Source organism: Hylobates moloch, unplaced genomic scaffold, assembly GCF_009828535.3.
Source record: "Hylobates moloch isolate HMO894 unplaced genomic scaffold, HMol_V3 SCAFFOLD_7, whole genome shotgun sequence".
NCBI classification, from domain to species: domain Eukaryota; kingdom Metazoa; phylum Chordata; class Mammalia; order Primates; family Hylobatidae; genus Hylobates; species Hylobates moloch.
Genome location: NW_026652282.1, coordinates 81,427,799 through 81,442,815, shown reverse-complemented (window position 1 = coordinate 81,442,815; position 15,017 = coordinate 81,427,799).

The window sequence follows — 15,017 nt, the reverse complement described above, 5'->3', positions numbered from 1 at the left end:
AACTACTTCCAAAATAAATTAATCACAATTTAACCAACACTCTAGAGGAGTGCCAGACATTTACAGATTCTATAGCGGGAAAATCTACTTTAGATTGGGATCTGAAAGAGTGAAAGAGAGATAAAAAATTTCCAGCAGAGAGAACAGCGTGTGGGAAGCTCCAGAGGTGGGGAGGAATAGAATTCATTGCAGGAACTCAAAGAAAGTTTATATGGTTATAATTCAAAGAGTGAAAGGAGAGTAGTGTAAAACAGGTATAAGAGTCATACTAAGGGTTTTAGCCTTCATTCTAAGAGGAAAGGGGAGCAAATATAGTTTTCTAAGAAAGATAATAGAAGGATCAAAATGCGGTTTTAAAAGATCATTCTGATTAGAAAGAAATGACTATTTAGAGTATTTCAGCAGTTTATGTAAATAATCATGGCAGCTACGTCTAAGGTGGGATAGAAAAAGGCAGATATTTGAGAGATTTAAGAGATATTTCAGACATAAAATTGTCAGGACTTTTATGATTAGTTAGCTGTGGGGTGTGAGTGAAAAGAGAAAAGTCAAGGATTACTCCCAGCTTTCTTGCTTATGTTATTGAATACACTTAAATATAAACCTTTGAGTGAGAGCAAAGTTTGAGAAAGGTATTCATTTGTTCAGTTTTGTCCATATCAAATTTGAGCAGTTTGTAAAATATACAAGTGAAAATGCTAAAGAGAGTATATACAAGCCTGAAATTTTACCGTGAATTTTCACAGTAGCCTATGTTTTTTTGTTAGCTTGTGTTTGTTTGTTTGTTTGTTTGTTTTGAGATGAAGTCTTGTTCTTCTTCCCCAGGCTGGAGTGCAATGGTGCAATCTCGGCTCACTGCAACCTCCGCCTCCTGGGTTCAAGAGATTCTCCTGCCTCAGCCTCCCTAGTAGCTGGGATTACAGGTGCCTGCCACCATGCCCAGCTATTTTTTGTATTTTTTAGTAGAAACGGGGTTTTTTCACCATGTTGGCCAGGCTGGTCTCGAACTCCCGACCTCAGGTTATCTGCCCGCCTCAGCCTCCCAAAGTGCTGGGATTACAGACATGAGCCACCTCGCCCAGCCAACCGTGGCCTATGTTTAAATGTATTGAATTTCCAGTTAAATTATGCAAGTAAGAAATTTTGTCACCATTAAACAAATATTATGTCACTGTATCTGCAGTCAATTGTTTTTAAAGATCTTTTTAACCAGTAACTTGCAAAGATTGTGGCAAGAATATGCTTACAACATTCCTGTTAATCCAAAATTCTTGAATTAACAACTTATACATAGGAAACAGTCACCTCAGAATTAACAGGCTAAAAATTAAAAAGCAGGAGAGTAAATGTTAATATATTGCCTTATCAACTGCTGACTTGCCAATATTTTTTTTCATTTCTGGTTTGTCCCTTTACCAGCTGCTTAAATGAAAATTGAGATGACCACCAGATCTAAAAATATCTTTTCCCACAATCAAAGCACTTTAACCTTCATCTCATTTGAAGAAAATGAATTAAGAGAGTAGCATCCCACTATGGACACATATTTTTGAAGCTAATCAATCTCTGGACTCATAATCATTGAGTAGAAATAAAAGCCCTGTTGAACAAAACAAATTTTACAGATGTTGATGAGAGAATATGTAGCTTTTCCATACATTTTCAAAGGCAAATGTGTTACTTCTTTCATATGTCTAAAATAGGTAGCACAGTCTATCTTCGAATGCCAGCAGTACTGCTGCAGACACAGACTGTGGGAAAGTTACATGAATCACATTTGTGCATAACAAGCTGGCAAACTGTGACACACAAAGGCAAGAATGTGCTTGCTGAGTGTTCACTTTACTTGGTACTGTACTTCACAAAATGTTTTTCTAACACTCTTGATTCTTTGATTGCTGATGCAGCATCCTCCAGGCCTTCAAAAAACGATTTGCAGTTAAAATGAGGAAGATATATTTTCAGAAAAAAAGAACACTTGGTGTTATGTTTTTCCATTTCCAAGAAGTAGCATTAAGAGGAGCTGAAGCGGGTAGAGGCAGAGGGTTGCAGAGATTCTTGAGGGCTGAGAATATCACTTAGTATGAGGTAGAATCAAGTTTGGCTTCCAAAATGGTTCTTGTTTCTAAGATCGTTTTTTATAATGAAAAGAGAACATTTGAATAGAAAATCTCAACCTTAGAATGCTTGAATGGAATATAAATTTTCTCAATATAACTTCAAATAGCTGATATTTTGAGTTGCTGCTGTTCACTCACATGATCATTCTTTTGTATACTCTGTTAGAAGGCTCATTTGATATACATTTTTATAATTTAAAAAGCATAGGTAAGTAATATTGTGATGAAGATTAGCTGTATTATTTTTATCTGCTGATAAAAATCCAAAGAAAAAAGAGAGGAAGAAACTAATAAACTAACACTGACTTTGGATTCCCACAATCATCAATACATTTGAGGAAGGGAAGATATGAATGCTTCCCGTACTTGGATCGCCACAGAAACATCATCCTCCTTCCATAATTATCCTGCCTTTGCCCCCTTCACCTCCCACTCCCCCATCTCCAGCACACAGGGTCTGTGCCAGAGGTCTTTGGGGAAACAAAATACAGCTACTTCCCATGTAAAGGGTTGGTATCCTGCACATTTCTTTCGATGAAAGGCCTACTGAACGAGCCTGGTGCTTCTGTCAGTTCCCATAGTCCTCAGATTGATTCTTTCAAATCTCTTCAACAGAAACAGGGAGAAAGAGACAAGAAATCTTGCTAATGTGATTTCACCAAACAAGAAATTTGCTCACACATTGTCTCACCAATGGTGAACTTGACTTGCATCTACATATAGAAACTCTCATCTTCAGGAGAGTTCATCCCTAATAGCATCCTAAAACATACTTGCCTTTGCCAACAAGCATCTAGAAGAGGATAGTTTAGAATGTTATTTTAGGGAGTATTGCATTTTAAACATTATTCTCAGCTAGGAAGATCTCAAAGTAGAGAATGAAAGTGTTTTCATGATAGTTAGAATGGAATCATTTTTTATTTTCCCTCTCTCACTCTTACTCAGCCACACTGGCCTCTGCCCTTGCTCTAACCTGGAGACACACTCATGCCTCGGGGCCTTTGCATTACGGTTCCCTCACCTCAGAAGTTCTCCCCAACTTCTTCCCTCTCTCTTTCTTATCTTGCCTCTTCTCTAGTCAAGTGCCAATTTATTAAAGAAGCCTTCTCTGGCCTCCCTGTTGAAACTGCAGACACCTCACTTAGTCCTAACTCCTGTTTCCTACTTTATCTTTCTTCATAACACTTATTATTATATATCTTATTTGTTTGTTTTTATTTCTCTTGGGCTACTAGATTTTAAGCTTCATGAAGGGAAGGATTTTTGTCTGTTTTATTATGAACAATAATAATATCCTCAGACCTAGAAGAGTAAAAACTCAAATATTTGTCAAATAAATGAAGCAGTGAATGAGTGAATCAATGGGTGAATGAGTAAATGAGTATTGGGCAAAAAGAATACTAGATATAAACTTCTACTCTAAGTTTCCTGTACAAATAAAAAGGATCAAATTTTTCCACAAATGACCCACCATCACCTTCCACTTAATCCTACTTTGACTTATAGGCAGCATCATATGTTTTGTATAAGGCAATAATTTAATTCTTTCTTTGACTTCTTATTTGTCAATGACATCATGAACACTAAAATCTTTCCAAATGTGTGCTACTAAGTTAGCTAGACATTGAAATGCTGATGGATTCAGCTAGCCCTGATCGGAGTTATTGTGTTGTTTCATACCACCACTACACATTAATGGGTCTCTTGTCATTCTCTTTTTGTGCCATTAGATTTGCTGTCTGCCATCGCAGTAACAGACAGCTCTGGAGCAGATGTTTCTGAAGTATCATTGATAACAGTGTCACAAAGATTGTGCAGAGTCAAAGGCCAACAAGCTTGACTGATGAGGAAGAGATTTGGGCAGCTGATATATTGCCTCAGTGAGGGAAATTTTGTACTTCCTATGCCTCAACAGCTACTGAAAGCAGACAGCCATTTTTAAACAAAAGCCACAGCTGTGTAGCAATACCTGGTCTCTTGGTTTTTACCACTTTGACATCATTCATCTTTCTCCAGTTTAGCTATCTTTGCACTATTTAGCCCCACGGCTGCTAAATTTGTGTCCTCCTACATTCTCTTTATTAAAGTTGCTTCTCAGCACCTGTGGTTTATGGTGCAGAAATCTGACTTACAGTATCACCTGACTAGGCTGCTTTTGCCATTCTATCTGCTGTCAAGTTAGACTACTAGGAGAAATATTAAATAGATCACTCTTAGCTTCTCAAAATAATCAAACCCCTGCCACCACCACTACCACCACAAAAATCTATTACACCATTATAAAATACTCAGTGTTGTCGTTTTGTAGTTATAACTGTTTTTGAGGAGTATCAACATACTTGTGATTTCATATAATCATACTTCATGTGTAACATTCGAGATTAAACATTTCAACCTTTTTTTCAGACAAGTAAATTAAGGTTTCCAAAAGATAAGTTTTTGTGCAAGATCACAAAGCATTTAACTACCTACATGAATATAGCTCTATATTAGAGCCTGTGCAAACCTGCTCCCTGATCCTTGTTATCTAAAAACTGGATGTGTTGATACCAAAAGATAAAAATACATGTAAAATTTATCTTCATAATTCTAATTTACTCTGCTATTCTAAAATATACTTATAAAAATCTTAAATTGGGAGAACTTCATTCACTCACTATTATATTATGCATCTACATTGTGCTTGGGACAGTACTGGGGTGCTGGGGATATGAAAGTTATCAAAAGAGATGTAATTCCTTCCATCACCAGAGCTTATAATATACTGGGAGAGACAGATGAGTAAACAAATATAATTACAGTAAGGTATAATAAATGGTAATATAGGAGAAATATAGCAAGCTATGGAAACATAGAAGAGCAGTACGTAACCTAGAGTGGGATGGTAGTGAGGGTCAGGAAAAGGTCTCTAGAAGAAGTAATTTTAAATAGAGATATGAACAACGAGTAGGAGTTAGCTAGGTAAAAAGTGGGTGGAGGATACTGCAAGCAGAAGAAGAGAAGCTCATGAGTGAAGGCTTTGAGGTGAGACAGTGCATGACATGTTAACAGATGGAAAGGAAGCTCAGCATGGCTGAAAAATAGAGTCCCAGTAGAATAAGGCAAGAGATTTAGCTCAAGAAATAGAACAGATCTGATAAATTTCACAAAGGAGCCATGGTTTTATCCTAAGACCAATGAAGACATTTTTCAAACAGGGGAGTAGCATGATAAATGTCTGGCTAAATAAGATGACTCTAACTATAAAAAATGAGAATAGATTCAAGAGGGTAAAACTGGAGTCAGGGAGAACAATTAAGACACTTGTGCAGTAATCTGGGCAAAAATGCTGGTGGCCTAAACTAAGATAGTGGTAGCGGAGATAGTGAGAAATGGATGAGGTCAACAGGGGTTTCAACTGTTAAATCTAACAGCGCTTGGATACTGTTTTGATGTATTGTAAGAAGAAATGAGGAAATTGTATAGGTCTACCAGCTTTCTAACTTAATAAACTGGTTGGATAATGGTGTCTTTCATTGAGATAGGGAATGCTGAAGAGCAGATTTGTGTGTGGAATGCAAAGAAATGAATGTTACACATGATATGTTAAAGGCACTTTGAAGGTACCCATGTAAAGTTGTACAATAGGCCATCAGATGTACATGTCCAAAGGTCAGGGAAGAGATTTGGGTTGGGGATGTAGATTTGAGAGTCATCAGAACTTGCATATTAATTGCAGCAATGAAAGAAGATGATTTTACTACTAATTTATATTCTCTCACAAGACAAAGAATCAAGAAAATAATAGATCATTAACATTCAAGTAATGAACAGAGAAAGAGGAGACAGGTAAAGACTCTGAGAATGAATAAACACAGAAGTTCAAGACATTCATTGTCTTGGAAAGCAAAGAAAGAACATTTTTCAGGAAGCACTAGTCAAAAAAAAAACCTCATATGCTGCTGAGCAACCAAGTGAAATAAAAACTTTAAAATATCTGTCAGATTTAGCAACAGGTTATTAGCATTTTTAAGAAGAGTCATTTTAGTGATACAATGAAGTATAAGACCGATTTGTGTTCATTCATTCTTTTATGCAACAGATGTATTTGTTGAGATTCTGTCTGTAGCCTGGCATTGTGTTAGATATTAGAGATGCAATGGTAAGTACAAACATTGTCCTCATTTTCATGAAGCTTGCAATCTCATGATCAAGATAGATATCAATAAAACAATCATGTTAATAATTATTAACTTGCAGCTCTGACAAGGGAAATTATTATGTATGAGTACATACGTAGTAAGGGCCTGTGACCTGGAAGGTTTTTTTTTCTGTGGCAATGACATATGAAATAAATGTAACATATGTAGAAAGTTACATTGGAGAGTGAGGATACTGGGGTAAATAGGGTTCTGGGTGGAAGAGAGAGCATCTACAAAGACCTGGGACAGAGAAAAAAATTGCTTGTCCATGGAATTAAAAGAATGGCAGTGTGTCTAGGGTATAGGGAATAAGGGGGAGCTTGGTAAGAAGCAGGTCTAAGAGAAGTGGGACAGGGTCAGCTCAGTCAGGCTCTTGTTTATTAAGCTAAATATTTGGTTTTCATCTGAAAAGCAGTGGGAGGCCATTGAAGGGGTTTAAGTGTGTGCATCTGTCTTGGGAGAGGGGGAGAAGGAAGAGCTAATATAATCAGGCTTGCAACTGAAAAGGTTATTCTTTTGGTAGAAACAATTTAAAGAGAGGTGGAGTAGGTAAAAATATACTTGTTAGGATCCAGGCCTGCAGTGGTCCAGGCAAGAAATATCAAACGTTTGAACTAAAACAGTAGAAAAAGAAGTAAGTAAAGTGATTAGAGATTTATGTAGATGATAAAATTGATAACGCATTCTGATTGATTAAATATGGGTATGAGGCAGAAGGAGGTTTCAAAAACAAACAAACAAAAAATTTCCCAAGTTTCTGTTTAGAGCGGTTAAGACAACTGTTACATATCTTCTAAAATTTTTGTCCAAGAAATTGGGGAATATCTTAGTCTGTTTTCTGTTGCTATAGCAGAATACCACTGACCAAGCAATTCAAAAAGAATAGAAGTTTATTTGGCTCACTTTTTTAGAGGCTGGGACATATGAGAGCATGGCACCAGAATCTGGCGAAGGCCATCCCATGGCAGAAGGCACCATGTGGCAAGACAGTGTGTGAGCAAGAGAGAAAAAGGATACCAAACTGCCCTAGTAACTATACCACTCTCATGGATAATGGCATTAATCCATTCATGAGGGAAGAGTTCTCCGAATCACCTCTTAAATTTCTCACCTCTTAATGCCATCACAATTGCAAATTTCTACATGAGTTTCAGAGGGAATATTCAAACCATAGCAAGGAGAGAAAAGGAGGCAGACGTGAGTTAATGAAGTTTTTTTCTACTTATTTTTTTTCAGACTGTAAAGATTTAAGTATGATGAAATGTTGATGGGAGTGACCTAGAGAGAGGGAAGAAAAGTTTACACACAGGAAAGAGGACTAATCAAAGAACATGTTCTCTGAAAATGCAGAAGGAGGTAGACTCTAGAGCACTTAGAAAAGAAGGAAATAACAAGTTGGGATACAGGTAAGTTATAGAGCTGCTGACAGGATGATGAGGATGTAACCTTCTGATGGCTGATATTTTTTCGGTGTACTGATCTGCTGAATAAAATGGCACATGACAGTGTTGAAGTTTGTCATGGCAGTATGTATATTAATGAAATGTTAAAAAATCCATAAAAAGTGCTTACTATAGGGGATTGGTAAAATAAATTATGATGCATGTCTGTACTGTTCAGGTATGTAGGATTCAAAAATTATCCTACAATAAGGACAGTTATAGAAGAGTATTATTTTTAGATCAAGAGAAATGATTCATATATATATATACACACACATATATATACACATATATACATACATACACACACACAAACACACACATATATATATATATAGAGAGAGAGAGAGAGAGAGAGAGATTTGTTTGTTTTTTGGAGACAGGGTTTCTCTCTATCATTCAGGGTACAATGCAGTGGCAAGATCACAGCTTACTGTGTCCTCAACCTCCTGGGCTCAAGTGGTCCTCTTGCCTCAGCCTCCCAGGTAGCTGGGGCTACAGGCATGTGCCTGTATAGATGGAGTCTTGCTTGCTTTGTTGGCCAGGCTGGTCTTGAACTCCTGGGCTCAAGTAATCCTCCCACATCAGCCTCCCAAAGTGCTAGGATTATAGGCATGAGCTACTGCACGCAGCCCTCCCTCATCATATATTTTAAATAAAAATAATAGTTTACCAAACAGTATGCATGATATGCTCACAATTAACAAAAATAAACTTTGAATACATGTAAAGTAGAAAAGACTAGAAAGGTGTACAAGATATTAATTGCACATATTATATAGACATATATTGTATGTATGTATGTGTATATACACACATGTATGAGTAGAAAGACTAGAGGTGATTTACATTTTCATTTTTGCAATTTTAAGGATTTTACTAATTTTCTAAGTAAATATGAATATATGTATACATTTCTATGTCATTAGAAATATTTTATAAATAAAATAAGCTGTATAATTCAATAATAATTTGTTATATTTTCAAGTTTTATGTGATTTTTTAATAGTTCATTTAGAGCTTCCTTGCTGTAGCCCCAGCACCTAGCTCATTGTAGATGTTCCATAGTTGTTGTTAATATAAACTAATGCCTTCACTTTATTTTAAAATAATAGCATAACATTCCACAGTTCAGTACAGATCATGTAAGGAAATTGTTATAGAATTATACTTTCATTGAAAAAGCAGGAAGCTGAATCATATGTTAATAAAAATAGATACAACTGTTATAAGCTCTTAGTACATGCCTGACAGTATTAGTGCTTAACACTATAATTAGTGATATTAGTACTTTCTGAAATGATTACTAATATCATTAGCATTTATGAACGAGAAAAATGAAGCCTCGAGAGGTCATTGGGTCAAAACTATTCACTGGGAAGTGGCAGGGTTAGGTTTGGAACCCAGGTCTGTCTGACTCTAGAGGCACTGTGCTACACTAACAGTGGTGGAAAGAACTAACCAGCTTCTGTCAGGCTGCCACAGAAAACTAAACCTCTGCTGACAAATAGCACCATTTGAATTGAAACAAAACATCAAAAGAACTAATGAAAGAAAAAAATCTACTTTTTATTAACAAGTAAGCAGCATTTATTAAACAAAAGATATCTGGTCAGATTTTCTGACAGGAAAATTAATACTGCCAGTGCTACAGAAACAATCACAAGCCCTGTCTCATTCATTAAATAATTAGCAATAGTTAAAAAGGCATATAAAGGGCAAAAATAAAATCAGGTGAAAATTGAAAATGACATTTTTTTTGTAGAAAAAGCTTTCAACAACTGTGGATTTGGTCTAAGGGTATTTGCTAATTGTGCTGCTAATTCAACCATTACCATCACTAGATTTTATTCTTATGTAGGATCAGGAACACCAAGCAAGCTGGAAATGATACTCTTTTCTACATGTAAGCAAAGCCCTAAAGCCATTTCCTTAATCCATCTCCTCCTCATACTTCCAAAAGACATTTACCCTGTACTTGTTTTTAGGACTGCCAAATGGGATGTTATACTGATGCAATTTGATTGAAGTGATGACAACTACAAGCTGATAGAGTGAAATAGTAATCTTTATCATCAAGGTATTTGTTAGAGTGTTGTTTTAACTAATGCTGCAGGTATTTTTTCAATATCTTCTATATCCTCTCTCCCACATCAACTACAGAATCAAATAAGTAATAAAGAAGAAAGAAGTGAATGCATATTTCAGTAGCAAGAGGCAACAGATATCTTCTTGCCGTTAGATATTCTTAGCTGGTAGTATTTGGGAGGGTATGCTTGTTTGTTTTAACTTATTTGTTTTATTTTTTCCTGAATCCATTAAAATAGTGATAAAAATATCTTCCATCTTTCTCTTTTCAACTGAGAAACTCAAAGGATTTAAAAATTGAATTCCTCCATACAACCTATATAATAGCAGAAAAAGGAAGGATCTATCCTATTAAAACAGAATTAATGCAATAATTAAGATGTAGTTTCATAAATGACAGTTTCTATTTTAATATGACACAGCAAACTACACTATTTTAACTCTGATAGTGAATTGATTAATTAGAATTGTTTATTTAATACATAGGGTAGTTAAAATGTAACCATCTTGGTTGATTGCCAGATATCTGAGGGAGGATACAACACTGATGTATCTGAATTCTTTAAACGTAGAGTAGAAATGGATTACTATCACCACTTGCCTTAGCATGAATTTTCCCTATAAGCAGAGGCTGAGATTGAGACAAAGGCTTGTGGAGGTAGTTTATTCTCAGAGGGCAGGAACTAGGGGACAAAGAGAAAAACAGGGAAGGAGGGAGAGCCCATATAAAGTGATGCAGAGAAATAGAAAATTATCTGCTCTGAATATAAGTTGACCCCTGTGCTCTGCTCCAGAGAGACTAACTCACACTCTCTCAGTCCCTTCATTCAGTCAACACTTCTGAGACTAGGACTAAATGGCCTGAAATGGGCAACATCACAAAGAAAAACAACTTAGCTGTGCTCTGCTCCTTTTGTGTGTTTTCCCTTAAAACCCTCACCATGTCCCATGTTCAGGGAAGCATTGCCTTTGTTTCCCCTTTTCAACTGCATGGATGGAGTACCCATTACCTTGCAGTCTGAGTGTTGGAAAAATTTTTGAAAATTTGACAGCGTGTTTCCTACCATTACACGGCAAGTGCTTGATCTTGAAGAGACCCTCCAAGAAGCCTTATGAAATGCATCTCAGAATCATCTAAGAAAAAAGAGAAAGGGATAAACACTCGTCCTTCATGAGTCAGGAGTTGGTGTACCAGGCATCAATTCTTTCATACAATTGGGCTGTGCAAGCTTAAGTATGAACAGGTTTCAATGGGTACTTCATGCTTCAGCATCAGAAAAGCTCTGGAGTAGGAAGCACAAGATTCAAGGTACTGGCCCAAGGCAAGGCACTGTCAGGCTACACTTTTAAGAAACTGAGAGCACCTATTCATGTGTGAACTGGTCACTCTGGTAGGTGCTGGCATGAGAGGCAGAGCTGAGAGGATTTTAAGTGATGCGCGAGAGGTGTCTGGCTATGTATGACTTGTTGTGTTAGGTTTTCACCTTCCTATCTTTGTGGGAAGGGACACCTGACCTTCATAAATTTCCTCCCACCACTATGTGGATCACTTTTTCTGATTTCACTTGAAGGACTTTTGTGAGCTTATTCAACCTGCCTCTCCTTCCAAATGGAAGATGGCTGTAGTAGTTGTCGTTAGTGGCCCACTCAAATCCCCTTTGCCATCCTCTCGTTGCTGTGATTACTGGCTACTAACTGCTCAGAGCAGCTCCCTTTTCTGAAGAATTATCTTAGGAAAGGAGTTTCCTCACCCAAAGAGATGTGCACCCCCTGCCACCAAGATGGCATCCTGTAGCCAATGACAAACTGACCAACTGATTCATAGCTCCCCTCAAGGCCAGACTTATTCTATGGTGAAATTCCTGCAGTAGTGTTCTGGTAAACTGACACTTAAAACAAAAAGTCTTGATTTGTAATTGTTTGTTTTCCTACTCTCACTCTCTGTTCACTCAACACAACACTTCTAACACCAGATGTGCAGGGAGTTTTCCCACACATCAGGCAGTTCTGTAGCAGATATTAGCTGGGTGTCCTATAATCCAATTCGATTATGACACTATCGACCTGGAGGTAATGTCAGATACCACAAGTTAAGGACTCAGTCCCATAAGACTGCCCCTTACCTAAGGCACCAATCACAAGTCCCAGGTTGTGACCTGTACCTCTCACCAACTGGCTTTAAATTGGGGTTCCCATGACCCCTTTTGGGGGTTTGATTAATTTGTTAAGAGTGGCTCACAGGGCTTAGATAAACACTTTATGTTTAATCATTTATTATAAGGATTGATACAAAGGATACAGATGAACAGTCAAATAGAAGAGATGCATAGGTGAGGTATAGGAGAAGGGACTTAGTATTTCTAGGCCCTCCCAGGCATGCCACTCTCCAGGAACCTCCATATGTTCAGCTATCTGGAATTTCCCAAACCCTGTCATTTTGGGCTTTCTAGAGTCTTCATTACATAGGCATAATTGATTACAACATTGGCCACTGATGATCAACTCAATTTTCAGCCCTCTTCCCTCCCTGGAAGTCAGGGAGTGAGGCTGAAGTTCTGACCCTCTAATCACATGGATGGTTCCCCTGGCAACCGGCTCCCATCCTGAGGCCATCCAAGAACCCACAAAAAGTTGCCTCATTAGAACAAAAGATGCTCTTATCACCCCAAAAGTTCCAAGGGATTTAGGAGCTCTGTGTCAGATGCTGCTATGACTCAGCAAATTATAAAAGTCTTAGGAGCTCTGTGCCAGGACAGGATTGGGTATGGGAGAGACACCAAAAATATATACCTTATTATATCACAATATCACAGTAGTTTTCCTTGATTCCTGTGGTGTAAATTCTCTCATTAAGTCTCATGTCATTCTACGAGTCTGACACTACTAAACACAGAGTCGGGAAGAAATGTGCACAATCTATTCTTACAAGCCTATCCCAGAAGACTGCTCAATTCACACTCCAGAGCTTCCTGTGGGAGCAAGATAAAGCTAGGTTCCAACTGAAACCACATTATTTTTTTCCCAGTAACTTTCCCTGCCCTAGCCTGATTCACTCATTTCCCTATAGACGTCTCCTGAGACGAAGACTTCTGTAGTACCTGTATCTCAAATTCTTGAGATATAGCCACTGCTATTCTCCATTGAGAGCCTCAATGAAGCACTTAATTCTTGCGACAGATTCTGCTTCTAGGGAACTCAATCTAAGACAATGACAAAGAGAATCAGCTGCTGCTCTCATTTTTGTCTGTCCATCTATCACACCTCTAGGAACATAGTGCTCCGTTAACCATCTCTGTAGAACTCTCTGGATCAGGTCCCCTTGCTACCACTCCAACACTTCCTCTTGTTATAATTGTGCCCACCTTGCTTCTAATGACTAAGCACAACAACCTAGCCTCTATTATTTCAAGATCCCATAATCCCCTATTGTTTTTAGGGGACTGAGTTCTGTAGTCACTTCTCTTACCATCAGCCCTTACCTCAAGAGGATGGCCACCCCTGTACTTCTCGATGATGATAGCACTTGTCTCACCAACACATTCCTTATCACTTTTGTAAATGGACTGTCTTCCTGACCTTACTGGAGGAACATAGACACTGGCGCATTTTCTGGTCACACATAATAAATCCATTCTATCATGCCCATTTCACTAAGCATTTTGATCCCTTCTTCCACTGTCTTCCATGGCAGTTCTGAAGTTTCTACTTCATTTACTTTAGGCCATCACTTCATTCAAACTCCCAAGTGTCATCCTAGCAGCATATTAGCACTATCATCTAGGGACATTGCCAGGGTGTTTAAAATATGTATTGCAAAAGAGTGCATCCATATTGATAAATTCTCACTTATTTAACTATGGGTTTTCTTACCCCAATCCCATTTGATTCATCACCTTCAGAATCCAGTCTCATATATACTGTCTCAGATGCTGCTGGTATATATTGGCTCAGTTCTTAATCTCTCTGGCCTGGTCCTTTTCCTACCTTACCATATCAAACACTTTCCCATCCAGGTTATGTGTGACATGGCTCTAAGTATTGGTTTAGTGGCCAGGAGGGGAGCTGAGAATAAAATGTGAGGAGGCACAGGTTTTCTTGCAAGAGAGGCATCTACATTATTTTCAAGCAAGATGATAGTAGTAGCCTTTAACAGAGAGGAGTAGATTGTAGATTATATCTGCCAGCACAGAGTATTCAGAAAAATCAGAGAATTCAAAATTTTTAAAAACATCTTTATTAAGATATAATTCATATACCACACAATTTACCCATTTAAAATGCAAAGCTCAATTTTTTAGTATGCATAATCACAGATTTGTGCAACTGTCACCAAAGTCTAATTTGAATATCCTTATCAATTATAAAAAAACTCATACCCTTTGGCTATCACCTCCCTATTTCTGTGAATAAAGACTGGACAATATTATATGTGTTTTTGTGTGTGTCTGGCTTCTTCCACTTAGTATACTGTTTTCAGGGTTCATTTATGGGTTGTAGAATTCAAGGGTATCAACCAAATATCCCTATTCCACCTTTCGGACCTTCTCTCCTTCTCAACCGGGGCCTTTTCCTTGGTGTAATAAAATTGACAGAAGTGGGAACATAATCCTTCTCTGGACCTGCACTGCCTTTATAATTAAGTCCTGGGCCTGATTCTCTGGTTGCAGAAAGTGAAAGTATTTTTAAATATTTCCAAGCTCCTCTTACTTTCACACTTCACCTTAAATTGGTGATTAATCACCCTCAGCTTTTCATTGTTTCTCCAATGCATCTAAATACTCAGCAATAGCCAGCCATTGTCCATTTCCCTTATCATTACTTATCATTACTGTTTATCCTGAACCTCTCAACCCCCTGAGATATGGCCACTGCCACTGCGCTCCCTTCCCCCCTAAGAATTTTAACAATTGCGTTGCTATTACCTACTGAAGGTTATCCATATTCCACCTACCATCAGTGACAGTGTTCTCATTTCCAGACAGCTGATGAGTGATCCAACTCCAATATTCCATTTTAAAGATCCCTTCCTCAGAGCACACCTAGCACCAAATATTTTAGGTCAGGTTCTCTGTGAAACACACCCTAAAATGGATATTTGCATACAAAAATTTATTGAGGGCTCTCTGAAACCATACCTATGAAGGAGTGAAAGAAGCACGATTGGGCAAAGAAATAATTTCAACTGC